This window comes from Tiliqua scincoides, chromosome 2 (assembly GCF_035046505.1).
Source record: "Tiliqua scincoides isolate rTilSci1 chromosome 2, rTilSci1.hap2, whole genome shotgun sequence".
NCBI lineage: Eukaryota > Metazoa > Chordata > Lepidosauria > Squamata > Scincidae > Tiliqua > Tiliqua scincoides.
The window spans coordinates 197327489-197355051 of NC_089822.1; the positions used below are offsets into that span (position 1 = coordinate 197327489).

A 27563-nucleotide genomic window follows, 5' to 3' on the forward strand; every position below is an offset into this window, starting at 1 on the left:
AAAATATGTTCTTATACATTTAAAAGCTACCAATTAGTTGCTAATATGTCTGCTTATATGTAATATAGTGAACAGAAGTCCTGCTGAATCACAGCAAAGGACAATCTAGTCCAGCGTTCTGTTTTCCACAGTGGCCCACCAGTTGCCTCTGGGAAGCACACAAGCAGGAGAAAAAGGCATGCTTCTGCCCTACCATTGGTCTCCTATAACTGGTAGAGGCCTGCTCACTAGGGTTCGCATCACCCAGTGCAGGATGCCAGTGTGTCACCAACCATGCAGTGGGCGGGGCAACACCCCAGGTGGTGGGCGTGGTGATGTACCATCACTCCGCCCCCACTGGTTTTTGGCTGTACCTTTTGATAGAACAGAGATAGAACACTTTCTGCATGAAATTACACATTGATTGATATATAACGATGATATTATTCCTCCAAACTGTGATTTTATTGATTTTGGTCACTAGTAGTGTCACACACGCCCCCAGGGTGTCAACTTACTAACACCTTATTGCAGCAGTTCTCTAACTTTTAGCACTGGGACCCACTTTTTAGAATGAAAATCTGTCCAATATCCAATAGAAGTGATGTCAGGGTGGAAGTGACATCATCAGGCAAATTAAAATAAATAGGTATAAAGCTTTTAATTGTTGACAGGCTGGCTGGCGTTCTTGCTTTTTATATGAAAATCCATGGGGTTTGTTTGTTTTTAGATTTTTTAATTATTGTAAATTGTTTTTTAATGTATTTTTAAGGTGTTTGTAAGCCGCCTTGTGTGCCCATTGGGCAAAAAGGCGGGGTATAAATTAATAAAATAATAATAATAATAATAAATAATTAAAGGAAAACAATTAAATAAGCAGAAGCAAGCCCTGTTCCACCAAGCGAATTTTGCCTGTAGCCTGCCTGCAATAACACCCCCCTCCAAAACCAGTAAGGTTTTCAGCCCTACCCAGTTCAATTTTAAGAACTTCTATTTAAACCAGATCACTGTCAGGATCCACCTGGCTTTGCAAGTCTCAAAAAGGTTCACCTTATCAGCTGAAGCCTCTGTTTTGATCCTTTTTAGTGGGGGGGGGGGGAGTTTTTGGCCATAACTTTTGGTAGAGAGGAGATATTTCACTCTGGTTTTTTTGCATTGCATTCCACTTGAAATTCCGCATCCAATGGTGTATAATATGATGGAGTTACTCACCACCACTGTGATTTTAGCGCGTCACTCCCCAGTGCTTGTAACCCCTACTGCGTGCATCACCCGGTGCTGCCTGCACCCCCCTAGCAATGCCACTGGGCCTGCTGCTGCTGAGGTAGTATATAGTAAGATTTTTGTTGTTGTTAAAAATACATAAAAACACCACCATTTTGTGTTTAAAATGTCCAAATAAAAACACAACACACCACATTTTGGTGTTTAAGATATTTTCCAGAAATTAAAATAGATTGCATTTCTAATTAGAAATAATACAGTGGCTGCATCTGCTGACACTATATCACCTCTATTTCTTACCCAGTACACTATTAAAATGTTTAAAATGAATAGAAATGAGAACTTTGAATAAAAACACATAACACTGCTTTCTGCCGTTCAAATCATGAAATCTGCGAAAAAAACCATTTTCAAACACCCCTATGTATAGTCATCATGACTAGTAATCATTGATAGACCACCCTCCATGAACTTGTTCCATCGCCTGTTAAGGCTGTCCAAGCTAGTGGCCATCACCATATCTTGTGGCGACATCTTGTGTAATCTAACTGAAGCACTTGTCAGCCGAACCAAAGGATCTGGTGGGATTTGGATCACTGTAATCTGTCTTCCAATAAGTGACTATTTTAAGCCACATACGACATATGTGGGAAAACTGTTTCCTTTCTCAGTAGGGTCTCCAGCATCAATCTGTTGCTGTTAGTACATAGTTAAGTGCAGGTCGGCAAATGTGATTGTAAATGGTCTAGAAATAACTATAATTATGTCATAAACAATTGGGGGTACTAGCATTTTATCATTATGGTTGTCCAGTGCCAAGGGACCCATTTCCTTACCATTAAGTAGCTTTTATAATTTTTTTAATAAATGACCCCTTCTGCTATTACCTTAGTGGTGTAATAATAATGCTTAACATTTATATAGTGCTTTTTGAGTGTTCAAAGTACTTCACATGAATTATCTTTACAATACCCCTTGTAATTAAGCAGTAATGGTGCCAGGCCTAAGGCCAAGCTCAGATGAGAGGCACCCCATAGGATTGCTTCTTTTTGTTTCCCTGACTGGGTCAGGGAAGTGAAGAGTAGTGATATTAGTGTAGGGCACCTCTTCCTCATCATTCCAACTGAAGGAGAGACACTTTCTGAGATTGCTGCTCTCCATTTCTGTGACCAGGCTGGGAAAACCGAGCGGAGCAATCTCAGCTGAAAGAGGAATCGCTTCTTTAGTAATGCTGGATACTGACAGAGAGGAGCACTCCATTAAGTTAACTCCACTCATGGCCCAACCCTGTGAGGCCATACTGCCCCTGAAAATAGTGTTCTGGTGGTGGTCGATGCTTTACAGCAGCAGTTGTCAAACTTACTGCTGCGACATGCTCAGAACCCAGAAGTGAGTGAAGACGCAAAACGCATCATACGGTGACATCACCATATTCACTTCCTGGGATGGAGGCCTAACACAAGCCTCCAAAGAGTGGTAAGAAGGTCAGGGTAGGCAAGCCGTTTTTTTTGTAGTGTGCTGTTTTCCTGCATTGCAGCTCTGCCCCTGTGCTGAACCTCCTGCCACTGTCTGAACGCTTATGCTGCAGTCTTGCTGTCAGGCAATACATGGCTTGCAACGCTTGTGATGCGCAAATTGATAACCTCTGCTTTACAGCATTGTAAAAGGTGCTCTGGAAGTGCATGGAGCCATGAACTTCTGGGCTGCTGCTACTGCAGACAGCAGGAAGGACCCAGTGGTGGTGAAGAGGAGCCCCACTGAAAGTAAGTCAACAGGATGGGATGGGATGGGAGGAATGGGGAGGGCCAGAGGTATGTCAGAAGCAGGAGGGTACAGCACCTGGCACCAGTGACATGCACCTGATGCTATGTCCTCCAAAGTAAGCCGATATGCCCCCTTTGTCTCCTGTGACTTGCACCAGCTCAAGACCTGGCTGTTCAAGAGCAGGTCCAAGAAGACTCACTGGTGGTCTAGGAGCTTATGGATGGATAATGGAAAATATTTTCTCTTTCCCCTCCCAGGCCTCCCAATCCTCCCTCCAATAGCATGCAGCATAGCCAGTTTTGGTGTAGCTACCTTCTGTGATAGGGAAAACGATAGGATTGGGCTGTCCATTTCCTCAACTTAGTCCTGGAGTGCTGAGGGAGAGGCACCCTCCAGGGTTGCTCTTATTTCCAGGAAGAGGAGCAATTATAGGATGTCCCTTTCTCAGTGCTCCAGCAGCAGTAGATGAGGTACCTAAGTGACTTTTCCCCCTGCTCTCCTCATCTATGCATGATCTTCCTTGGAGATCCCTGTGTCATTGTAAGGGCTTCTAAAGGAATCCAAAAGTGAATGAGGAGGGCAGGGCAAAGCAGTGAAGGCATGCATTATGTGGGTGTTCCCTCTGCTACCACTGCCTGCAATGGGGCTTCATGGGTTAGCCTTCTGAGCCCCTGTAGGAGCCTAGGTCTTCAACGTGGGTCACCTCTGATGCCATATCTGTAAACAAGTATTATCCTCCTTGCTTTTCAACTGAGAAGCTGAGGCTGTGCCTGAGGGGCTTGCCTAAGGCCATCTAGTGAGTTTATAGCACAGATAAGATTCAGACTGAGAAAGTTCTGACCTATAGCTCTGTCTCTTAGCCACTGTGCTACACTAAGACCCTAATCCTGAGTTCCCGGGATGTGCAGCTGTGCAGCCACGGGTGGCGACTCAGGAGAAGTGGATTTTTGTCGCCTTCCCCCGGGTAAAGGGAGTGGCCCCGCAATGGGGCTACTTGATTCACCGCCGATCAAAATGTTGGCTGTGAGGTAAGAACCTTCATGTCAGGCGCCGAGCCATGTCAGGTTCAGTCGCTCCACTGGTCCACCTCCCCCCAGCATGCCTCCCCCCACCCTCTTCCTTCCTCCCGCCTCCCTGTCACGTCACTCCCTGCCCTCTGCCCACCTCACTGGAACGCCTCCTCCCTGCCTCCCCCACCCCCACTTTCCTCTCTGCTGCTCTGCGGTCCGTGCAACTGCCAAGCAGCGGAGGCCGGGCACCCACCCGGCACTAGCCCAGCTCCGGCCAGCGCTGGGCCAGCATGGGCACTCAACTGACGTTAGGGCTCACAAACGTGCCTTACGGCACGTTTGTGACAATGCGCACCAGCAGTAAGCCGGGATGCTGAGCTCAGGATTGGGCTCTAACTCTCCAGGTCTTTTATCAAAATGGCATCTATTGAAGTATAGATGCTTCAGTAACATCAGAAGATCTAGACCACATCAGTGAAGCTCTGGCTTCACAGAGCTTGTAGGTCAATATTGTAGGTCAATATGGCTCTGACCTACACAGGCATTGCTGTAGTACCTGAATGAGGCAATGGTGATGTGGGAAGGAGAAATATTATGGGCTCCTCGCATCTGATCTCGATTTCCAAAGTTCCCAGAGCAGCGTGGGAGGAACATACCCAGTGGAGTCTCTCACATTGCTAATGTAACATCCGAAGACATCACATTGTCACATCACATTGCTAGTGTAACATCCTAATATCTTGAAAAATAATAGGAATGGCAGGACTGAATTAGGTATTCTGAACACTGCTTTCCATCTTAGATTCTGCACTGAATTGTAGTGATATATCAGCAATTGATATAATATATATATATTATATATTTTATATATGGTAAAACAACTGATATAATTTATCTATGCATACTGAATAAATCACTTGACCATGGTGGCCTGTAGACCAGTAACGATGAGAAAGGAGTATCAATAGTGCTCCCTACTCATGCAGTCAATTGTTTATTTTGTTTTTTTTTCAAGCCAATGCAGTTCTGACTAACTCAATAGACACAGTAGACCATGTTGTGGCAGTGGACCGCATGAAAGAGCTGCTGACTGCAGCTTCCAGCTATGGTTGAACCTTAGTATTATTACTATCCTTAAATTGTTTGGAAATACAGTGAAATTTTTAAGTGGCTATCATGTTGCTTCTAGTCATTTTATCACAGTTATAGCACAATCCTGTGCATTGACTAAGAGGTACGTCCTGCTGCTTACGTTAAGTACAAGTAGGGTCGTAGCCTTGGACTAAAAAATTCTCACTAGATAGCTTGGTCATTGCACTTCTCTAGGCAGCTTAAATTTATTTTACAACTAACGGTATTTGCATTGTGATATGCTTCCCTGTCAGATGAGGAATAAGCAACCACTACTGCTAGGATGGGTGAAATGTATTTATAAGCCTAGAGCACAGAGCAGGACGGGCACGGTTTGTCTCATTGGGAAACATCATGGTTTGATAGGCATTGAGGAAGAAAGGGCATTAGGGTAACAGACATGAAATACTTTTCTGAGTTATGGGGAAAGTAGTAAAGAGTCTTGTTCAAGATGACATAGCAAGTGTTTCCGACTGCATCAACTAGTGAACATTATTTCATGGTGCTCGCAAACCCTACTGACACGAGACAGCTGTCCTTTTCTCTGATCCTCTTTTCAAACAGGTTAGAGCTCACAGATTCTGACCTTTGAAAGTTTTTATTCTGTTCTCTTTTGCAAACAGCCTCAGAAATTAAATGCATAAAATTATGTTAATATGACATTCTGCCAGAATGTGCATATTGTTTGTATAAAATCATCTCTCTTGGAGCCATGAAACTCCTAAGAGTTTTCCATGGGGAGTCACCCTGAAGGCTTTGTTTCAATTGAGGACGCACCTGTGACCTAGAAGATCTCATGTTCCTCTGTCTCCAATATAAGTCTAAGGGACATTTTGGAAATAAGTACAAATAACTTTCCCAGTTGCTCTAGGGGAGAGAAAGAGAGTGAAGAATGTATATGGTGTGTGTATTTGTGTGTTCAGTTCTTTCTTAGCCCTCAAAAGAGGATTTTCAGGGAAGCAAAGACATGGCACCCTTTCTTTTAACATCCATCACACCTGATATGTAGTTCTCAGTTTGGTCTTGAATGGGAGTCTTTGCAAGGGAAAGAGTTGTTCTCTTCCATTTTAGTTCTCAATCCAATTTGCTTGGATCACTCAGAAATTGCAATTACTGTTCATTAAACATTTGAATTTTTCCTTGGATCGTATCCAGGATTTGAGATATCATTGGAATTGAAATGTGTTTTTATGTTTAAGATGAGTAGATCACAATTAATTAAGTTTATTGTACTACAGATAAGCCAAAACCTAATAAAACAATAAAACCTAAACCAGAAGTTATTTCCATAAAATCCATAAGAATTTATATTTTTAGAACCAAGGATTCCTTGCTACCATTCGTGCAGCTAACTTCCGCCTCAGAAGAAATTCAAAAATCAGAGTAGAATGGGAACTGTTGCATGGCTTCACAGAGAGTATTGCTCCCAGAAAGTATATCTCTTGAGACTTATATACCTGTTTCAAACAACCAAAACTTCTTTTGACATCTACAGTGTGAGTAAATCCAGTTTTCAAAACCATCATACAGGGGTAGATGTTACAAGGCTTGCTCTAAGACAGGGGTGCTCACACTTTTTTGGCTCGAGAGCTACTTTGAAACCCAGCAAGGCCCGGAGATCTACCCTAATGGGTAGAGACTGCTAGCAACACTCAAACCAGCGGAGAAGGAAAGGCATTCTGCACGCACTCAGAGGCGCTGTTTCCTTTTGTCTCCTTGACACTCCAGGGGAAAAAAGGGGTAGAAGGGAATGAGGTTCGTGGGCCGAGCAGACCAAGGCTGCCACCCTGCCCACACTTTCCTGGGAGTAAGGCCCACTGAACTCAATGGAGCTTACTTCTGAGTAGACATGCATAGGATGGGGCGGTAAGTGCCACCGGTGCTCTGGCCAGCTGGGCCTCTCTCCTTGCTCGCACTCACCCAGGCCGGGACCCTCCTGGATGACTGCTGCTGCTGCCGCTGCCGCCTCCTTCACCCCCACCGTGGTCCATGCCTGGGGAGGGGAGGGTGGCCAGGGCCCTCCTTCCAGCCCTCCCCTCACAGGAGTCTCCCCTCCGCCTTCCGAGGACAGGGCCCAGGCCCTTCAGCCTCCGTGGCGGCTGCCTCTACCACCGCGCGCCCTTCCCTCGTCCGCTGCAGGAATATCAATGAAAGGGGTGGGAAAGAGCCGCAGAGCTTCCCGATTGGCCCGCCATCGCATCCGGGACACTCAGCGGCGCCAGGCCAATCGGGAAGCTCCGGGGCTCTTTCCCGCCCCTTTCAACATGGCGGACGGGAGGCTCAGCGCGCGATCGACTGGATTTTGCTTCGCGATCGACCGGTCGATCGCGATTGACGTTTTAAGCACGCCTGCTCTAAGACAAGGGTAACATATACATACAGACAGCTCTTGATTCGCACAGTCTTGATTTACACATTTTTGAAATAGCATGATTTGCAGATTAAAACTAGGAATTCAAGAGCCCAATATTATGTTCTCCTGCCCCCCCCCGCTAATGCAGCAGCCCCCAAATGGCCTCTGCTGCATCCTATAGGGCAGGGGTCTCTAAACTTTTCGGCCAAAGGGCTGCATCAAATAACTGGCATAGTATCGAGGGCTGGAAAAAGAAATTAAATATAAAATTTAAATAAATTCGTTAGAGATGGAACTTAGATGAATGAATAAATGAATGGGGTCAAATGTCCAGGACTTCTTTACACACAAACACAGCCCAAGAAATAAAGCACACACTTAAATGAATCCCCATTCCCCCACCCCACAAGCACAACTCTGGTTGTGTTTGGTCAGCTGGGCCAGAGGCTCTCAGGGGATCAGAGACTGGCTGCAGGTCAGATAGAGGCTCACTGCGGGCTGCATCAGGCCCCCAAGCCAGGGTTTGGAGACCCTTGCTATAGGGGGACAGTTGCAAAGTTCTCCTCTGGACAAGGGAACAATCATTCCCTTACCTGGCATAAGTGCTAGCTTGTTCTAGACTTGTGCTAGCGAAGTTGTTGGCGCAGGTCCAGGAAGTGGATTAAGATTCAGCAGCCACTGGTGCCGCTGAACCCACTCCCTTCCTAGTCCCAATCCATCCGTCCTTTATTTCCACTGCTGCCTCATTCCCGCTTCCTCATTCTGCCTCCCCCTACTACCTTACCTGCCAGAGTCCCAGCAGTGCACTACTGAGTGCACTACCAAAGCACCTTTTACAACTGGCATTGATTGCTAACAGCACTCAACACCATCCTGCAGGATTAAATGATACAGAAGAGGAGCACCACCATCACCTGGACTAGGTAGAATTGGACCATAATTTACACAGGCAATTCTTGAAATAACATGGTCAGTCATTTCCTTGCAAAGCCATACCAGAAGACACAGAGGCATTTTGTGACATTTGCCAGCTGTGAAATGCAATAAATTAGCAACTAAATTTGCTAAATTAACTGCTAACGAGTAACCAACCCCGAAAGATGCTGGCAGCTTCCTGTGGGGGTGGAGAGTCTTCTCTAAAACCAGAAATTAAAAAAAAAAAATAGAGAAAGAAAATGTGTCTACAGGGCTGTTCTGAAAGGAAGCTTTTTTTCTCAGTTTCCTTACCGGCATCTTTGTTTTCATTGCTTTCTCAGCAATCAATATGAGCTGCCATTCCCACCCTGTAGCCTCCCTCCTCCAGCCTCTCCTTATACCAGCAGTTCCCAACTCTCTGGGCAAAGGCAGCAACACGATTACTGTGATTGACAGGGGTTAAAAGGGTTTATTCCCCTTACCTGAAGTAGTGCTGATTTCCTGGGGAGGGGGTGGGGAGCCTGCGGACCTCTCTGCAGGGCTCCCCACTTCTCCAAACTTCTGAAAATAATAAAAAGGGCACTTCATGTTTTCGTCATGAAACCAGAAGTGCCTGTTTTTTAATATTTTCAGAAGTCTGGAGGCACAGGGAGCCCTGCCAAGGGGTTTGCAGGATCCCCAGACCAGGCTGACACTGCTTTAGTACGGGGGGAAAAGCCATTTAACCCCTGCTTGCGTGCAATTGCCATCGTGCAATTGCCATGATTGCTGTCTTCGCACCCCCCTCACTTTTAGGGGGCAGAGACAGGGCTTCCCTGGCTGGGGCATTCTGATGCTTCAGTTTGGGAACCTCTGCCGTATACCATCTTGGACAAGCAGAAGTCACCAGTCATCCACATAAATGTTCAATGACTTTTCCACCCCGCACCATTTGTAGTAGTTCCTATGGGAAATGTAGTTTTAGTTCACACATTTTTAATATATGCACAGCTTTATGAAGATGCAGTCCCCCACCCCACCCCCCAAATTCAGAATTCCTTATCCAGAATTCCAAAATATGGAGTTTTCCAAAATACATAACTTTTTTGAGTGCCAACTCTTTTTTAACGTTTTTGCCTAGAGAAATAAAAACACAAACTGTTTTATGCACAAAATTATTTAAAACATTGTATAAAATTACCTTCAGGCTATGTGTATAAGGGGCATATGAAACATAGTAGTTGGTAACCTTCAGTCTCGAAAGACTATGGTATCATGCTCTGAATGGTGGTTCTGGAACAGCGTCTAGTGTGGTTTTTTTAAGTTCACTTTTTATTGTCAAAAGAGTTTACAATAATTGTCTTTTGCTGTTTCACAAATAATAAATTGAGTTAGTTGTTCTACTCCTTTTAATCCCAAATACACAATCCTATGAATAATGCTATGGTTCATTAATGTCCATATAGTCTCCTGACTTCTCACTAATTGGTCTTATGTACTGGAGTCTTTGTACTGCTGGATTGGCAGTTCTGTGACATGAAACAGAACCCCAGTTGAGTAATGAAATGGAGCCTTAAAAGAAATGTTCATTGAAAGTTCTTTTTTCTTTGTGTGTGTGCTTCACATCAATTCATCTCACCATGACCTACTTGCTTTTGATATACTATCTGCAAAATCAGCTTTTAGGGGAACCATTGGACTCACTATATAATTAATTTCTACCTATGTTTTAATTAGTAGTGTGTTTGTAACTTTTTTAAAATTACCCTTGCATGAACTCCCACAGAAACAAAAGTTTAAAAAGGAAAAGAAAACCTCTGTATTAAATAAACGATTTCAGTTCTTTATCTTTTTCTCTCATTGCTTCCATGTGATGAAAGTGGAAGATACTAAGAGAAGAGTCCTAACATTTGCCTGACCTGATCCCCTAGGTTGGTATTTCCTAACTGTGAACCATGGCTCCCTGGGGAGCTTTGGAATCAGCCAGGGGAGCTGTGGAATCCTCACAAAAACCTGCCATCCCATACAATGTACAGGACTGTAGCCATAATGGGGAGCTGCGGCCAATGGCCCAGTAGGTCAGCGGAGCCATCAGATGAAACAAGAGCCATCAGTCAAAACAGTTTGGGAACTAGTGTTCTAGGTGCTATTCCTAATTTAACAGGCACTCCAGTTGAGGTATATACAGGTATGTACTTGTGGCAGAATGTAATAAAGGTAAGACAAGTTCTTGGGGGCATAAAAGCTCCTGCCTTGGGTCATGAAGTATGCACCTTTCAAGTCCATTTTGCCTCTTTTTATGACTAAACTTTAAAAGAAGGCATACAGAATAGCCATATTCCAGATCTTCAATTAAACAATCAGACCAGCATTTCTCAAACTTTATGTTATGAATCCATGTGCTGGGCTGCAGTGTGATGCTCCCTGTAGCTCCATAGTGCCTTCTTAGAAGCCCCTGGATGCTGCATCTGGGTCACACACTGCCCCACAGAAGTGATGTCCAGTTTGTGGACACAAGTTCCAGTTTAAAGATATTTTGAAAAAGAGGTGCTGGGAATTGAACCTTGGTCCTTACACATGCAAAGCATGTGCTCTACCACTGAGCTATAATCCCTGCCCAAAGTTTCTCCACTTATGTTGCCAGAAAAATTTGCACGTGTTGAATTTTGCTCTGCATCAGGACTTCCTAAAAGGATGGAAGTCCTGTCTAAAATTAAATATAATTCAATAATAATGTCTAAAATGAAATAACTTTGTCAGCTTTCCACAATTGAGGGTCCTCTGGCCTGTCTGCCTTGCTCATTGCCAGAAAAACCCTCCCACTCCATCAGCTTGCGGAGGGTAGGTTGGCTCTGTTTCCAGCTCAGGGCAACCCTTCCCATGCCTGAAGAAAAAGGTGCTTCTTTCCCCTTGTCCTTGGTCTGTCTTAGGCTTCTGTCCACCTCTCAGTCCTTTTCCAGTCCACCTTTCTTCCTTGTCTGGTGTTCTCCCCTCTTTCCTTCTGACTACTTCTGGCAGCCTTCTTTCTCTCTGGCCCTCAGTGCTAGCTCACCTTCTGATTCCCTGTTTTTCCTCCCTAACTCTTTTAAAGGGTTTCCACACCTGGTTTAGCCCTGCCCAGTGGAGATCATTGTTAGCTGCTGTACGGGCAGTCTTTCCTTACTTCCGGACACCATGGCTTCCTCTTGCTGCTTGTAGCGGCTCTTTCAGAGCTCAGGCAGGCTGCCAGAGTCCACCTGGAGACACTGTGAAATCTACTGCAGTATCACATGCTGAGTATGCATATTTAGGAATTTGTAATTTGTCCTATATATTACTTAAAAATAAACAAACTTTCTCATGGAAAGCACGTTATCAAGTTGGTGCTTGAGAATACTCAGAAGATGAACCCCTGATTTAGCCAAGAAAAGCTCAGAAGTCTTTTGTGGAGCATTAACGAGAGGTGGAATCAAGAGGTGGAATTTTGACTTGAACAACTTTTACTAGTACATTTGCCCTCTGAGAGGAAATGATACTTTTGCCAAATTCTCCCATTGCTGCATCTAATTAGAGCTTCAGAGCCTCCCCCATATTGATTTTGGCTACGGACAGGCTTGTTCTGATGCTCATCTCTTACTGTTCCTCACCTGTATTTTTACCCATTTCCAGCTAGTTCCTGGAAATGTTATCAGCTGTGGCAAAGGCCTCCAGATATGTGCGCAGAGATCTAGAGGACCTGGGACTAGTAAATATTCTCAAAGGCAAAGATACAGCCACAACGTGAAACCTCCCTCTATGGAGTAAAATAGCCTCTCTCCTTCACTCTCTTATGCTATCAGGAGGATTCAGAACTTCTGTGAAATTGTAACTTACAGAGACTTAGTCACAGCTGGTTAGTGAAGTGCAGGCTTTACAACTTAAGAATCCATCCCACAGCTTTGAGCAGTACCTATTAGGCCCAATGGACCATGTTCAGTGTGCGTGTAGCAAGACCAAGGAATAAAAAGTAGGGTGACCAATAATTTCACATAACAGGTCAGTTGCATTATACTGTAACCTTTACCAACAGGAAGGAAAACTTGTCTTTTTTTGCAACACCCTTTCTTTTGATCATTAATCTGTTATGTCAGGGATTCTCAAAGTTCTGGGGAGTAAAACTCCCAAGATAAGTCCTTGTGAGGGAGGGGGAATAGAGCAGCATGATCCCCAGGATCACGCTGCTGTCAGGGGGGCAGGGGCTTTCTTCCACTTACCCATTGCAGCAGCAGGATCCCGGATGCTTCCAGGCAGCAGGCTCCAGCAGAAGCCTCCGCAGGGCTCTGCAATGCGCGGAGAATGTGAAAATAACAATTGTGACTCACTTTCAGTGTGCAATCGCTAAACTGGAAGTGGGTTGCGATCATTCTATTTTCATTCTCTGTGCATCCGGGAGCCCTGCAGAGGTTTCTGAAAGGCTTCCCATACCTTCAGGAGCCTGATGCTGTGATGGGTGAATGAAAGAAAACCCCTGCCCCCCTGACAGTGGTGTGATCCTGAGGATCGCATTGCTCCATTCCCCCCCCTACACCACTTAAAGCGGTTCAGGCAGGCTGGGGCGCTGTGACACTCTGGTATGTGTTTGGTAAAATAGATTCAAACTATACATACAGGGCAGGAGGTCTGGCTCAGTTGGTAGAGCTGCCGCCTCGTATGCCTGAAGATCTGAGGCTGCCAGTTCGAAGCAACCAGAAGTACCCAAGAACTGACGACACGCTGATATACTGATGAGCTGACCCTCGGTGGCAGAGAGGAGTTGCCCTCAAGTGGAGCGTGGGAGGTGAAGGGCCAGAGAGAGGCCAGACCAGGAAGGAATCCAGCTGGAACGAGGAGTTCTATGAAAGACTAGAACTAGTCAATTGTAAAAATCCCTACGGGGGTTTAGAACAGCCTGCCTATGTAAACCACCTTGGATTAAAGTCTGAGGAGAAATCTGACGACCAAAGAAAGGCGGTATATAAATACCTGAATAGATAAATAAATAAATACACATTTCACATTAAGTAGCGAAACTTGGGTGACACGGTGTAAACTCATCCTACCAAGTTAGAGATAATGCCAAGATGAAGAGTGGTAGGTTTTGACATCATAGAAACTTCACTAACAAGTGCATTGCTAAACTCAAGCCCCATCTGATTTCCCTCATGTTGAATCAAAGCACTACTGTAATTGCTTCATCAGTGACTATTCAGAGCAGCTTTGTGATTTGAATCTCTGCACTGAATAGGCTGATTTTTAATATCCTCCGCCATTTCATAGATGGAAATAAGTACAATTCGCATCTTGTCTTCTCCACTTGCCCTCCTGCTCCCAGTGCCTTAAGGGGGCAGAGGCCAGGACCCACAGACTGGGGTGTCGCAATGCCCCAGTTTGAATACCACTTGCCTAGGGCCTTTCCAGTAAATTCTAAGTACTGTAATCAATAGTTGAGCTATTAGAATTTGGGGGCACGCCTCTCTTCCACAAGATATAATACACAGCACCATCACTGTACTTAACAAATTTTCCTTCCCAAAAACAACATATGGATAGCTTGTTAAAGTACTAGTTACCCTTCATTGGCATGTTTGGAGGTTTGTTTTTTGTATTTGAAAGCTCAGACTTAATGTATGCAGAAAAATTATGTCAGGACCAATAGTGAATGGCACCTGCAGTGTGCTAACAAAAAAATCTGGGGTGTTTTAATATTGTGTTCTATTTATTTTATGTTTTACTTGTAAATCACCTTGAGAATTTGTTGAAAGTTGTTATATAAATATCTTAAAACTAAAAGTAGATTTTTTTAAAGAGTCTTCTACACAGTTGCTGTGCATATTCTATAATTAGCAAAAGCATTCACATTTAAATGTTTGGTTTCTACAAGGCCAATTTGGACAATCGTTGACCCAATGTGCCATCTTTGGCCATGTGGCATGCTGTTGCTGCCCCTGCAGGGTCATGTGAAAGTTGAATGTACACATTTTTGTCAACTGCATGATTAGTGGGGTGATTTGGCCATTACACTCCATCAGGATTGGCAATGGTGCACTGAACTTGCAGGAAGGAGCAGTGCACATTCACTCCTCTTTGCAATGAGTGCAGGGCCCTGCACAGCCGGCCCTGTCATGAGATGGTCTGAATCAGGCACATCAAACTGACGAGGGATGTCCAGCGCCCCAAGTCTGCCAGCCACCCATGGAGCAGTTCACTGAAAGTGAGCAAGATGATCAACACAGTGGCATTCCATCTTTTCCTCCAGTGCTGCTGCTGCCACAACCTATCACTGATCCTCTTCTGCTCCCAGCATGCTCTGCCCAGCCTATGTGGCTGAAGAAGTAGCTGATGAAAACTAACAAATAGTTCACGATAAAAAGGTGAGGTGCACTTCTCTCTGCTTGCCCAGTCTGCTGTAACCCATTTTTGCCTGACCCACAGGTCAGGGACATTTGGTCCCTGTTGTGTATAGGCAACATTGGGCAGAAATTGCTTAATGGGCAAGAAGGAAACAGTAAGGATAGTGCACTCACTCACACACACACACACACACACACACACACAAAGGCAAAAAGGAGGATGTGGGAGAAAAGGGTGGGAAATTAGATGACGTTTCAACTTGCAGTGAGTGAGCATCCGAACTAACCAATACAGTTTGTATAGAAAATGCATGCTTTATTGTTAGGGTATTTTTCTTAGCAAAATAATTTGGTAGCTTTCAAACTGCATAGGAGTGCTCTTCAGTTTTCTTTCATTAACAATAATTAATACAACAAACTGTATTGATTTTTTGCTAGTGAGACATAAAAACCTTGTGTCATTTGATAGTTTGCATATGTTACCTAACCCAGGTCTTCATTTTTTACTAGCTCTAGGACAGGGGTGCTCAATAGGTGGATCGCGATCTACCGGTAGATTGCGAGGCAAAATGAGTAGATCGCGGAGTGCCAACCCCCCCCTTCAGGTGCCTCTGGGAGGAAACGCCGGGAGTAAGGCCCATTGTACTCAATGGGGCTTACTCCCAGGTAAGTGTGGCTAGGATTGCAGCCTCACAGCCTAATCCTAGGCATGTCTACTCAGGATTAAGTCCTGTTATACTCAGTGGGGCTCAAGGTACACCAACATACATTGTACACATAAATGTTATATGTTATGATGGCGCGAACATTGTAAAAAAAACTCTGGTAGATCTCCAGGCCTTGCTGGGTTTCAAAGTAGCTCTCGAGCCAAAAAAGTGTGAGCACCCCTGCTCTAGGACTTTGGCTTGATACTTTTCACTTCTGTTTCTGGAGGAAGTGGGGTTCTCCAGTGGGATCTCCATGTCCGTCTTAGTCCGTCCAAGTGGGTAGCTCCTCCCTCCCAGGTAGGCAGGCCAGGGTTTTTTGAACTTCCTGAGGGGGAGGGGCTGCTTGGACTTCTCCAGACTGGCCTAGCCTTTCACAAAGCAGGACAGAGTTGGGTTCAGCTCTGTTGAACCCCCCACTGGAGAAAGCAGGGACAGGATTTTTTCTTTCCTTTCTTTTCCTCCTAATTTCCGCCCCCCTCCTCTCCAGCCTTTTCAGCCAGGCAACCCTGCCTGCTGTTTTTGTTTTGTTTTGAATTTGACCTTTTTTCTTTTACCAGCAGGCTCCTGCCTACCTGGAGACTCCCATGTGGCTGACTGCTTTAGAGCAGGGCAGCCATGTCTATTTTTAAATTTGGCGCCCTTCCACGCCTGAGCTCAGCGCCTCTTCCGAGAGGCAGGAGCTTAATGGCCCCCCCACACACACGCACCCAATGATCTGGGCTCCAGGGCTGCCCTCACCTGACCCCAGGGCAGCCCTCTACATGCAGCAGCAGCCGCGCAGCCAGTGGGGCGTTCCCGCACCTTAAGCCGCTCGCCCCCTGCACTCGGCAGGGGCGTAGCAGGCTTGCCCGCAAATGCTCCGGTTGCAGTCAGACTCCGGAGCCACTTTCCCCCAGCCACTGCGGGGGTGCGGAGCTTCATCCTTCCTCCTCCCTTCTTCTGGAGCACCACAGAGGTGGCAGGCGCCATTTTGGATTAGCGCCCCAAAGAGCGCAAAGACCAGCCCCCCCCAGCAGGGCAGGGGCAACGGAGGCAGGCTCGCAGCAGCAGCGGGACTGCCCAGCCACTTGAGCTGCCTCCATCTGCAGTAGGAAGGCGTTGGAGGAGAGGACCACGTGCGCGGGCACCATCTTGGCCATGCGCCAGGTCCTGAGTACCGCACAATATTAAATTCAGAGTCACCTGTCCTCTGGTGGGCTCCATGACTAGCTGCTCTAAGGCACAGTCATTTAACATGTCAAGGAATCCGGTCTCCTTTTCATGACCAGAACAAAATTGACCCAGTCAATATGAGGATAATTGAAGTCCCCCATGATTACAACCCTGTCCCTCCTTGTCACCTCCCTGATCTGTTTCCTCATTTCAAGGTCCCCTTCTGATTTCTGGTCTGGAGGACGATAGTATGCCCCCAGTATTACATCGCTCCACAGGCCTGGTAATTTAACCCACAGAAATTCTATGGTGGAATCAGACCCGCCTTCAATCTCTACTTTGCTGGATTCTATCTCTTCCTTAACATAAACGGCCACCCCACCTCCAACACGCCCCTCCCTGTCCCTCCTGTAGAGTTTATAGCCCAGGATTGCGGTATCCCACTGATTCTCCGCATTCCACCAGGTTTCCGTTATGCTCACTATGTCAATGTTTTCCCTAGTCACCAGACATTCCAGTTCTTCCATCTTTGCTCGGAGACTTCGGGCATTTGCATAAAAGCATTTGTACACGGAATGCCCCAGGATGGGCTGCTTATTTGCTCCTTTGTCCCCGCATCCTCTCACTGTGCCAAACGGTCTATCACATCCCATCATGCTACTGTTCCCAATTTCTTCTCCTACTCTGCCTTTACCTTGTTGTTCTCTAACTTCCCCATCCTCGTCCCATAGGGATGAGGAGTCCCGAACCGGATGCCCCTCGGCTCCTGTCGGCTTTCCCCCAGGGATCAGTTTAAAAGCTGCTCTGCCACCTTTTTAATGTTATGCGCCAGCAGTCCGGTTCCATTCTGGTTCAAGTGAAGCCAGTCCCTCTTGTACAGGCCCGGCTTGTCCCAAAATGTTCCCCAGTGCCTAACAAATCTAAACCCCTCCTCCCTACACCACTGTCTCATCCACACATTGAGACCCCTGATCTCCGGCTGCCTAGCTGGCCCTGCGCGTGGAACAGGTAGCACTTCCGAGAACGCTACCTTTGAGTCCCTGGCTTTCAGCTTCCTACCTAATAGCCTAAATTTGGCCTCCAGGACCTCCCGGCTACACTTGCCCACGTTGTTGGTGCCAACATGCACCACAACCGCTTCCTCTTCCCCAGCACTGTCTACCAGTCTGTCTAGACGAGAAGTGATGTCCACAACCTTCGCACCAGGCAGGCAAGTCGCCATGCGGTCCTCACATCCGTTGCAAACCCCCTCTCTATGTTTCTCACATATAAATCCCTCACATATAAATCCCTCACTCCAAGAAGCCCCCGACCCCCCTCCCTCCAAGGAGTATCCTGAGTGCGTTTGGATACGGGCCCGTCCCCTGGAGAAGGGTTCCCCCCAGGGGATTGTTTCCCTCCTCTCCAGGATGACGTCCTCCAGCCCCGAGACTTCCCACCCGGGCAGCTGAGGAGCTGCACGCCTGAGGTTGGGATGAAGCCTGATCATCTCCGGAAGTCTCCCCATGGTCCTTCTCTGCCTGCCTCTGCTTCTCCGGGTCGGCCACCAAGGCTTCAAGGGAGCAGGCGCATTCCCTGAGTCCCTGGAGCTCCTTGCACCGAGGACACACCCATGACTTATGCCCCAGAGGCATATAGTCATACATGTTGCACTCGATGCAAAACACTGGATAGCCCCCACCCAACTGCTGGCTGTCTGACTGCATAGTTTTTTTGTTTGTTTAGGGGTACTTAAAAACCCTTCACTGGTTTGCTTCCCTCTTCTCAAGGGAAGAGAAGGACAGAAGGACAGAGCCCTGGCCTCCTCGCCCTGCTGCTGAACTCGCACTGAGGCTAAACTCGCGGTGCCTTGCCTGGCACTTTGTTCCCGAGGCACTGGGTTTCCCAGAGGTCACGCACGCTTCTGCAGAGAGGCTCACATGGTGGCAGGCACTAGCTTTATACCCCTAGCTTGCTCCCTCCCTCCTTGCTGATTGAAAGGGGGCTGGTCTTCCCAGGTGAGATTACAAAAGATTAGGAGGAAAAAAGGCTGCTGATGGGCCTAATCTACTCTGTAGGCTCCTGAATGGGGTGCTTGGATTTGCCTAATGGGGCTCTTATCACCTCCTAAAGGACAATGACTAAAGGACAATGCATACTTGCCCTTCTGTGGAATTTTACCTATCTCTTTTCCTATGGCCTATCTCTTTTCCTATGGCATTTCTACCTCTAACAAAAACCCTTGACTTCCAACAGGCGGACTTCCCTCAAATGAGGAGGCTGGTTAGAAGGAGGTTGAAAGGGAGGGTAAAAAGAGTCCAATCTCTCCAGAGTGCATGGAGGCTGCTTAAAACAACAGTAATAGAGGCCCAGCAGAGGTGTATACCGCAAAGAAAGAAGGGTTCCACTAAATCCAGGAGGGTGCCTGCATGGCTAACCAGCCAAGTTAGAGAGGCTGTGAAGGGCAAGGAAGCTTCCTTCCGTAAATGGAAGTCTTGCCCTAATGAGGAGAATAAATAGGAACATAAACTGTGGCAAAAGAAATGTAAGAAGGTGATACTGGAGGCCAAGCGAGACTATGAGGAACGCATGGCCGGCAACATTAAGGGGAATAATAAAAGCTTCTTCAAATATGTTAGAAGCAGGAAACCCGCCAGAGAAGCGGTTGGCCCTCTGGATGGTGAGGGAGGGAAAGGGGAGATAAAAGGAGACTTAGAGATGGCAGAGAAATTAAATGAGTTCTTTGCATCTGTCTTCACGGCAGAAGACCTTGGGCAGATACCGCTGCCCGAACGGCCCCACCTGACCGAGGAGTTAAGTCAGATAGAGGTTAAAAGAGAAGATGTTTCAGACATCATTGATAAATTAAAGATCAATAAGTCTCCGGGCCCTGATGGCATCCACCCAAGAGTTATTAAGGAATTGAAGAATGAAGTTGCAGACCTCTTGACTAAGGTATGCAACTTGTCCCTCAAAACGGCCATGGTGCCAGAAGATTGGAGGATAGCAAATGTCACGCCTATTTTTAAAAAGGGAAAGAGGGGGGACCCGGGAAACTATAGGCCGGTCAGCCTAACATCCATACCGGGTAAGATGGTGGAATGCCTCATCAAAGATAGGATCTCAAAACACATAGACGAACAGGCCTTGCTGAGGGAGAGTCAGCATGGCTTCTGTAAGGGTAAGTCTTGCCTCACGAACCTTATAGAATTCTTTGAAAAGGTCAACAGGCATGTGGATGCGGGAGAACCCGTGGACATTATATATCTGGACTTTCAGAAGGCGTTTGACACGGTCCCTCACCAAAGGCTACTGAAAACACAGTCAAGGAATTAGAGGACAGGTCCTCTCGTGGATTGAGAACTGGTTGGAGGCCAGGAAGCAGAGAGTGGGTGTCAATGGGCAATTTTCACAATGGAGAGAGGTGAAAAACGGTGTGCCCCAAGGATCTGTCCTGGGACCGGTGCTTTTCAACCTCTTCATAAATGACCTGGAGACAGGGTTGAGCAGTGAAGTGGCTAAGTTTGCAGACGACACCAAACTTTTCCGAGTGGTGAAGACCAGAAGTGATTGTGAGGAGCTCCAGAAGGATCTCTCCAGACTGGCAGAATGGGCAGCAAAATGGCAGATGCGCTTCAATGTCAGTAAGTGTAAAGTCATGCACATTGGGGGAAAAAATCAAAACTTTAGCTATAGGCTGATGGGTTCTGAGCTGTCTGTGACAGATCAGGAGAGAGATCTTGGGGTGGTAGTGGACAGGTCGATGAAAGTGTCGACCCAATGTGCGGCGGCAGTGAAGAAGGCCAATTCCATGCTTGGGATCATTAGGAAGGGTATTGAGAACAAAACGGCTAGTATTATAATGCCGTTGTACAAATCTATGGTAAGGCCACACCTGGAGTATTGTGTCCAGTTCTGGTCGCCGCATCTCAAAAAAGACATAGTGGAAATGGAAAAGGTGCAAAAGAGAGCAACTAAGTTGATTACGGGGCTGGGGCACCTTCCTTATGAGGAAAGGCTATGGCGTTTGGGCCTCTTCAGCCTAGAAAAGAGATGTCTGAGGGGGGACATGATTGAGACATACAAAATTATGCAGGGGATGGACAGAGTGGATAGAGAGATGCTCTTTACACTCTCACATAACACCAGAACCAGGGGACATCCACTAAAATTGAGTGTTGGGCAGGTTAGGACAGACAAAAGAAAATATTTCTTTACTCAGCGTGTGGTCGGTCTGTGGAACTCCTTGCCACAGGATGTGGTGCTGGCATCTAGCCTAGACGCCTTTAAAAGGGGATTGGACAAGTTTCTGGAGGAAAAATCCATTATGGGGTACAAGCCATGATGTGTATGTGCAACCTCCTGATTTTAGAAATGGGTTATGTCAGAATGCCAGATGCAAGGGAGGGCACCAGGATGTCTCTTGTTATCTGGTGTGCTCCCTGGGGAATTTGGTGGGCCGCTGTGAGATACAGGAAGCTGGACTAGATGGGCCTATGGGCTGATCCAGTGGGGCTGTTCTTATGTTCTTATGTTATGTTCTCTTTTCAGTTTTACTGTATTACTAGTTTTACTAGCCTACTGTTATTAATGCCAGGCCAGCTGTGGTGCAGCCCTGTTATTGTTTCTTCCCTGAGCTTCTGTCACATTTTATATAGTTACTGAGATATTGGTGATTGCAGACTGTGAACAGGTATAAAAATAGCACACTTGTTGTAATGTTAGATCATTAAAATTCATAGGTTGTAGCAAGAGTTGGTTCCTGTGCTTTCTGGACAAGCATGTTAACCTTTGAAAGATTTGCAGAGGCATTGCTACAATGGATTAATAAAAATAAGCAAGTGAAAGAGACTACGGGGCAAGGACAGCTGGAGAGGGTATATGTGTCAGACAATGGACCTGTGAAAAGTTTGCTAGAAAATGCTCCGAATTTAAATTCTTCACTTCATTTCTCCTTCCTTTTAAAAGGCACTCCTGCCTGCATTATTTCTGTGGGGAAATGGAACATTTTTCACTTCTTGTTTATTAAAGCAGTAATGTCATAAACTCTCCACGTCAGTAATGGAGCAACGTTTTTGAAATTATTGTAGTATTATGTTGTATCTGTTGAAACAAGAATTCCTGTTCAGTACTGCTGATGTTAGAGCTGACTGGGGCTGTTTCCAGGAAGTGTTTTCGTTTGTTGTCCGTGTGTGAAATTGTCACCCTCTGCTCTTTAGAGAGTGACTATGTCCTGCTGCAGACTCTCTTGCTGTTTTGATTGCATATGGCAGACCCCAATTAAAGAAAGAAAAAATGTTTTACCAGCATTATTTTAATCTGTAGGGCAGAATAGCACAAGACCACTAACCCTTTTATGGTCACAAGGAATGCTATAATTTACAGAATCCATTTGGCTGTGCACTGAATGGGAGAGAGCAACAAGGGAGAACAAAGCTGTGAAATTTCCAAGCATCATGGTCACCTGAAGACACTGTGAATGATTTGGTTTTTTTCCCCCTACAAAAGAGTAAATGGGACAGATTATTAATTATTTTAGACTTAAATATGGTGTAATTGTGTATCCCATATGCCAGTGCTCTGGATATTTGCAGCTGAAATGCAAGAGTCCCCACAGATGAGGTCAGCCACAAAGCACAGCTCACTCTCTAGCCCTATGAGTGCTGCTGTTCAAGCAACTCGAGATAGTCTCACCCTGCAGTTTTTCCTGTAGCCCCAGGCTCAATGCCAAGCTCCAAAGAGGAGCTGACTGCTTCAGTGGGAAGGGGTGGATAGTGCCAAGTGTGCCACCAAACGCAGCACCACAAGAAAGCCTCACCTGCCCCCTCCCCAAGCCACCTTAAGGTGGTTCCTCTCAGCCTTCCCCCTTGCAATCTCCAAATGGCTTGTTTTTCTATGCATGATCCTCCATGGTGGCAAAAACTGTGTCCTGAAGTGGCTGGGAGAGGTGGCTGGGAGAGGAGATCAAGCACATAAAAACAAGCCATTTGGGAATTGCAAGGGGGAAGGCTGCGTGGAGCTGCTGTGGCTTGGAGAGAGGGCAGATGAGGCTTCTTTAAGGCAAGAAGGGGAGGCCACAGCACTGCCTATCAAGTCCTTAAGGAATATTCCCCGGAATATCAGTCCTCCCTGGCTAACTGCTGCCCAGCTATCCCCTCACCTGGCACAAACCATTTGGGATGGAAGCTGGCATGGGGTGCTCCCCACATATGCATGGGAGGCAGAGCGACATTTGGGTGGAAAGAGAAGGAAAGGAATTAGAACCCTGCTTTGCTTTGCTTCTGCCTTTTCCTCTAATCCTTACGTATACTTGATCAAATACTATTAGCGAACAGTATGGATGAACTTTGATTTGTTGATTTGAAAATCAAACTGTGCTTTGAATCTGATTTAAAAAAAAATTATGCTAATATCCTTTAAGAAAATATTTTTTTGGAATGAAATATGAATGTGATACAAATAAACATGTTTGTTTATTTGGAGGAGTCATAACGTGCAAGCAGAAAGTCCCAAGTTCAATCCTTGACATCTCTACTTGGAAAAAATCTTGGATAGTATCACATCTGACTAGGAGAACATTGGCAGCCAGGGTAGAAAATGATCTCTGCTTAAAGACCTAGGGCTTAACTGCTTAGGGTCAGCTAGGTACACAGTAATGAACTTGATCAGTGGTTCTCACACATTTAGCACAGGGACCCACTTTTTAGATTGAGAATCTGTCAGGACGCACTGGAATTAACATCATCAAGCAGGAACATTTTTAACAAACCTAGGCTGCAATCCTACCCACGTTTACCCAGGAATAAGTCCCATTGACTATCATTGTTAAAAGAATATAAATAGTAGTCTACCATGGAGTAGACCCTAAATAATAGTACTCTTTTCCCATGTGCTTACTTTTATGCTTTCAAAATTCCTACATAACTTGTGCATTTGTAAATGAGGCAAGTTATTACAAATTGCTCCATTTTATAAAGGAAATTGAACCTGGAGAAGTTGCTGAGAATTGCAATTCATGTGAAAGATCAGCATCTGTGGCAGCCAATCTTAGGAAGAGGTGGTGTGTACCATAACTGTCCCAGGAGGGCAGAAGTTCTACTAGTACGGTATTGAGGTCTGCTCAGTTGATTGGATGTTCCACTGATATCATTTCACTGATATTGATGAAAAAAAATGTTGTTGCTAAAGACGTTGTTGAAGTTCCAATCACCACACCCCTCAATAAAATAGTACACAGCATCCAAAGGTTGTGGGCTAACAGAATGCCTGCTGTCTTCTCTGTCTGTATTAGAAGTGCCTTGCTAATTGGCTTATTAAAACCAGTCTCTGATATAACCACATATGGGCTCAGGTTAGATCCATTAGAAGGTCTTATATCCAGGGATTTAAAACTAAAGGACACATATCAGTAGTTGAAACAAGTTATGCCTCTCTTTCCTAGTAATGGTATAAAAATTTATGAGGACAGGAAATGAACAGCTGTGCTGTATGCAGGTTGCCCGGCAGTCAAATTTGAGTTGACCAACAAATGTGCCATTATTTACTTTGGGTAACATGACATTTCATAATAAAATGTTACAATGCAAACAGCAAGGAAGCTCGCCCTTTTGCCCCTTGGCAGATCATTATTCTAGAATGATCCCATCATTGGGGCAATATATCAGGTTGAAGCGTGTGCGGCAGTGGTGTGCATTTAACCTGCATTGTTAGTGATCAAAGGCCAGGGTGGTTCAGATAAGGGTAACAAATGTGAACACCATTAAGATTTAATAAAAAATTTATGACCAACTTTGCCAAGAGTATATTGGTTCTAACATCAATAACATTCGTAAGCATATCCACTCCCGTTTTTTCCCCTCCTTGTTCCTTTGACAGCTCAGTCTTGTCTCCTGCTGACCCAGAGCGTGCAGCACCTCTGATGGAGCACATGATGCTTGCTAAGGGCCAGCAGGAGACCAGACAACCCAGGAGAGATAAGTAAAGAACATTTTTACTTATTCCTCTGTACAGTGTCATAGCTAGATCATTTGACACCTGGGGCCCATAAATTTTTGTCACCCCGTATGACATAATTAATTTTTCAAGTGATGTCATGGCTGGAAGTGACATCATCAAGCAACAGATAATTAAATAAGGGGAAGCCAGCCCTATTCCACCAAGTGAATTTTCTCTGTAGCCTGTCTGCAATAACATTTCCCCCCCCCCAAAAAAGAAAAATTCTGTGAGATTTTCAGCCCTACCCAGTACCCAGTTCAATTTAAGTTCTTATATTTCAAGCAGCTCACTGTCAGGACCCACCTACCTCAACAAGTCTAAAATAGAAAAAAAGATTCACCTTACCAGCTGAAGCCTCTGTTTTATTCTTTTTATGGGGGGGGGGGGGGTGCTGCCTTGCAGAGTAGTTGCTGAGCTCCATGTTCATCAGATCAGGATCATTCTGGTGTCCTCACATTCCCCTTTGCCTGTCCTAACCACAAACCAACACACGTTTGCTTACTCATGAGTAAACATTTAGTTTCACTTTCCATACGGCTCAATACATTTGTCAGCTTGGAGGGAGGAACGTCCTTCTCAGGTGTTTTTTGGAGTTACGTTCATTGAGTTGGGACCATTCTGGTGTCATTGGATTCCTCTCAACCTGCCCTTTCCGATGGACCAAGGCAAGTTTGCCTCATTTCACTTTCCATAGGGCTCTATGCATTTTCTGTTTTCTGGTTTTTCTGCCATAAATTTTGATAGAACAGAGATATTTCACTCCTTTTCATTGCATTCTGCTGTAAATTGCACTTCCAATGGTATATAGCATGATGGTATTATTCCCAGCCACCATGATTTTGGTCACTTGTGGTGTCACCCACCCCCCAAGACTGGTACCTAGGATGGACCGCCCCCTGCCCCTCAGTAGCTACACCACTGCCGCTGTATGCCAAGTGGCTCTTTAGCTGGTGTATGTTTGAGGAGTTTCAGGAGGCAGGTTCAGGTGAGGAAGTAGGGCAGCAGTTCTCAAACTCACAGGCAGTTTGAGCCCTGCTGTAAGTTCTTGCAGGGGAGGGGGAGGCAGTGACACCATTGCCAGAATTGCATCACTGTTGATGGGTGCAGGGGCTTTTTCCGGGACTCACTGGAGCCTGCAGCAGCTCCCGAGGGTGCAGGGAGCCCGGCATCAGCCTCCGCATGCAGAGACAGTCAAAATAACAATTGCGACCCATTTCCATTTTCGCGATCATAAACTGGAAGTGGGTCGTGATCATTATCTGCACTGTCTCTGCCTATTGGGGAGCCCTCCGGAGGCTGCTGCAGGCTGTGGTGAGTTCAGGCAAGCCTCTGCGCTCCTCAACGGCGATGCAATTCTGGCAACCACATTGCTGCCTCCCCCTCCCTGACCCTTAAGGGGGCAGAGGCCAGGGCTCTCTGGGTGGGGCATCGCAACGCTGCAGTTTGAGAACAACTGAAGTAGGGGTAGTATGAGACATACACAGCTGCCACCAAGATGCTTCCCCCTCCTGCCCCTTGCCTCCTCTAATCTTGCTGCTGCTGACTTACCAATGATAGCAGTGCTTCTATACGTCACTGGCACCCGCACAGCCTCCAGGACTTTGTGCTGGCGGCAGTGGTCCACAGAATAGCAGAGCACTTGCTGCGTCAGTGGCCCAGGCCTTATGAACACAGATCACGAGATCCACCAGCATAAGACCCTGATAGGATTGGACCCTATGTCACCCCCTAGATGGGGAACGATGACTGAGAGCCCAATCCTGGGCTTGGAGCCACGGCTTTGTGCTGCCGTGCACTGTTGGCACATTTGCGAGCCTCATCGCCGGGCTACCACCCATGTTAGCCCAATGCTGGCTGGTGCTGGGCTAGCGCCGGGCTAGTGTTGCGTGGGCACCCAGCCTCCACTGCTCTGCAGTCTCACGGACCGCTGAGCCATGGCATGGTAAGCAGGGGCAGGGAGGAGGTGTTCTGGGGAGGGGGAGGTATGGGAAGGGTGGAGAGAGAACGGATGGGAGGCAGGGGGTAGGGAGAGGATGGGCGGGAGGCGTGCTGGGCAGAGGGAGTGGGGAGGCAGGAGGCGGGTCCGGGGGAGCTCTGCTATCCTATCCGTTCGTGGAGGGCTTGGTGCCTTACACAAACAGCTTTACTTTACCACCGACATTTTGTGGGGCTGCTTCCCTTACCCAGGAGAAGTGGACGAATGTCCCCTTCTCCTGAGGTGCTGCCTGCGGTAGCCCGAGGTGCGCAGGATCCGGCGGCAGCTGTTCTTGGTGCTGCTGAGGCTGGGCGCCCCAGGCAGCTCAGGATTGGGCTGTGAGTAAGCTATTTAAATCACAATTCATGTTTCCCCTCTTCCTCATTAAAGGCCTGCCATATTCTATGTGATTTTCTTCCAGAATGGAAGATGATGGTAATGTGGCCTTGCAAATTATAGCCCAGATAGTTTAAAAGTCATTCAAGGTAGTTAACATTAAGGTTGCCTGAGAAATGAAAAGGAACAATTTTTATTTTACTTAATCACAAGCTCAGCTAGCCTGGAAGCTTTAAATTCTTTCCAAGAAGAGCTTGCAAATGATAGAAGCCATCAGTCTAATTAGATGGTAGGGCTAAGGCTGGCAGGGGTGGAATGCATTTGGCTGAAAGGTCAGGTTCCAACATTGCTTCTTTTGTGGCAAGTGCTATAGTGCAAGATTTTTTTTAGAGAGAGAGACTGAGGATGAAATGCAGTTTTTGCAGATAGCTCATTCACGATTAATAGAATTGACTCCATGATATGGAGAAACGAGGCAGTTCCTTCTCATTGTTAATCATCCCAGAGTGGTTCCACATTTAGGGTGAGGAAGATGCTGCATCATCACTGCAATAAACAAAGCACAACACAACACAAGTGCTATATAGGTATGATGGGATGGATCATCTGCGCCTTTTTAACTGCTCATAGAAGAAATCTAAGGAAACAAAAAAGCACACTATCTATCTATCTATCTATCTATCTATCTATCTATCTATCTATCTATCTATCTATCTA

The 27563-nt window shown here is 46.1% G+C and overlaps 1 long non-coding RNA gene across 7 annotated transcripts in view; it reads right to left on the minus strand.

Moving 5' to 3' along the window:
* LOC136639777 (uncharacterized) overlaps positions 1–27563 on the minus strand; it is a 75771-nt gene that overhangs the window by 43393 nt on the left and 4815 nt on the right. For 2 of the 7 annotated variants that reach the window (XR_010793722.1, XR_010793727.1), the window contains exons 3-4: positions 24876–25007; positions 21871–22039 (exon numbers count right to left, since the gene is read on the minus strand). This is a non-coding gene — a long non-coding RNA (uncharacterized lncRNA). Of the gene's footprint in view, positions 1–21870; positions 22040–24875; positions 25008–27563 lie in introns of those variants that run through there. The other 5 variants (XR_010793726.1, XR_010793724.1, XR_010793725.1 and 2 more) reach the window with 3 other exon arrangements.